This window comes from Arachis ipaensis, chromosome B5 (assembly GCF_059453495.1).
Source record: "Arachis ipaensis isolate K30076 ecotype BB chromosome B5, ASM5945349v1, whole genome shotgun sequence".
Taxonomy (NCBI): Eukaryota; Viridiplantae; Streptophyta; class Magnoliopsida; order Fabales; family Fabaceae; genus Arachis; species Arachis ipaensis.
In genome coordinates, this window is record NC_142440.1 from 76,065,245 (window position 1) to 76,067,568 (window position 2,324).

The 2,324-nt window shown below is 41.1% G+C and overlaps 1 non-coding gene across 1 annotated transcript; it reads left to right on the forward strand.

The window, feature by feature from the left end:
* The first annotated feature begins 1,950 nt into the window (after window positions 1-1,950).
* Window positions 1,951-2,058, forward strand: LOC148564668 (small nucleolar RNA R71). Its single transcript, XR_015885471.1, has one exon. It is a non-coding gene; the product is annotated as a small nucleolar RNA R71 (small nucleolar RNA).
* Window positions 2,059-2,324: the final 266 nt, after the last annotated feature.

Genomic DNA, 2,324 nt, shown 5'->3' on the forward strand with positions numbered 1-2,324 from the left:
TTTCTGGCATTAAACGCCAGTTTGATGCTTTTTACTGGCGTTTAAATGCCAGTAAGTTCTTCCTCCAGGGTGAGCTATTTTTAAAGCTGTTTTTCATTCTGTTTTTGATTTTTCAGTAGTTTTTGTGACTCCACATGATCATCAACCTAAAAAACATAAAATAACAATAGAAAATAGATATAATTAAATAACATTGGGTTGCCTCCCAACAAGCGCTTCTTTAATGTCAATAGCTTGACAATGAGCTCTCATGGAGCCTCACATATATTCAAAGCATTGTTGGAACCTCCCAACACCAAACTTAGAGTTTGAATGTGGGGGTTCAACACCAAACTTAGATTTTGGTTGTGGCCTCCCAACACCAAACTTAGAGTTTGACTGTGGGGGCTTTGGTTGACTCTGCAGTGAGAGAAGCTTTTCATGCTTCCTCTCCATGGTTACAGAAGGAGATCCTTGAGTTTTAAACACAAGGTTGTCCTCATTTAGTTGGAGGACCAACTCTCCTCTGTCTACATTAATCATAGCTCTTACTGTGGCTAGGAAGGGTCTTCCAAGGATGATGGATTCATCCTCCTCCTTCCCAGTGTCTAGGATTATGAAATCAGCAGGGATGTAAAGGCCTTCATCCTTTACTAACATGTCCTCTACTTATCCATAAGCCTGTTTTCTTGAGTTGTCTGCCATCTCTAAAGAGATTCTGGCAGCTTGCACCTCAAAGATCCCAAGTTTCTCCATTACAGAGAGTGGCATAAGGTTAATACCTGACCCCAGGTCACACAGAGCCTTTTCAAAGGTCATGGTGCCTATGTTACAGGATATTAAGAATTTACCAGGATCCTGTTTCTTTTGAGGTAATTTATGCCTATCCAATGTATTTAGTTCATTGGTGAGCAAGGGAGGTTCATCTTCCTAAGTCTCATTACCAAATAATTTGGCATTCAGCTTCATGATTGCACCAAGGCACTTAGCAACTTGCTCTTCAGTAATGTGTTTATTCTCTTCAGAGGAAGAATACTCATCAGAGCTCATGAAGGGCAAAAGGAGGTTCAATGGAATCTCTATGGTCTCTAGATGAGCCTCAGATTCCTTTGGTTCCTCAAAGGGAAACTCCTTATTGGTCACTGAGCGTCCCAGGAGGTCTTCCTCACTAGGATTCACGTCCTCCTTCTTCTCTTTGGGTTCGGCCACACCAAGCAAGGTAATGGCCTTGCACTCTCTTTTTGGATTCTCTTCTATATTGCTTGGGATAGTACTAGGAGGGGTTTCAGTGACCCTTTTACTCAGCTGGCCCACTTGTGCCTCCAAATTTCTAATGGAGGACCTTGTTTCATTCATGAAACTTAAAGTGGCCTTAGATAGATCAGAGACTATATTTGCTAAGCTAGATAGATTCTGCTCAGAATTCTCTGTCTATTGCTGAGTGGATGATGGAAAAGGATTACTATTGCTAAACCTGTTTCTTCCACCATTATTAAAGCCTTGTTGAGGCTTTTGTTGATCCTTCCATGAGAAATTTGGATGATTTCTCCATGAGGGATTATAGGTATTTCCATAGGGTTCCCCCATATAATTCACCTCTGCTATTGCAGGGTTCTCAGGATCATAAGCTTCTTCTTCAGAAGATGCCTCTTGAGTACTGTTGGATGTAGCTTGCATTCCATTCAGACTTTGAGAAATCATATTGACTTGCTGAGTCAATATTTTATTCTGAGCCAATATGGCATTCAGAGCATCAATTTCAAGAACTCCCTTCCTCTGAGGCGTCCCATTACTCACAGGATTCCTTTCAGAAGTGTACATGAACTGATTATTTGCAACCATGTCAATGAGTTCCTGAGCTTCTGCAGGCATTTTCTTTAGGTGAATGGATCCACCTGCAGAATGGTCCAATGACATCTTTGATAATTCAGACAAACCATCATAGAATACATCCAGGATGGTCCATTTTGAAAGCATATCAGAAGGACACTTTTTGGTCAGTTGCTTATATCTCTCCCAAGCTTCATAGAGGGATTCACCTTCTTTCTGTTTGAAGGTTTGAACATCCACTCTAAGCTTGCTAATCTTTTGAGGAGGAAAGAATTTGGCTAAGAAAGCCGTGACCAGCTTATCCCAAGAGTTCAGGCTGTCTTTAGGTTGAAAGTCCAACCATATTCTAGCTTTGTCGCTTAAAGCAAACGGGAAAAGCTTAAGCCTGTAGACCTCGGAGTCAACCCCATTGGTCTTAACAGTATCACAGATTTGCAAGAATTCAGTTAAGAACTGAAAAGGATCTTCTGATGGAAGTCCATGAAACTTGCAATTCTGTTGCATCAGAGAAACTA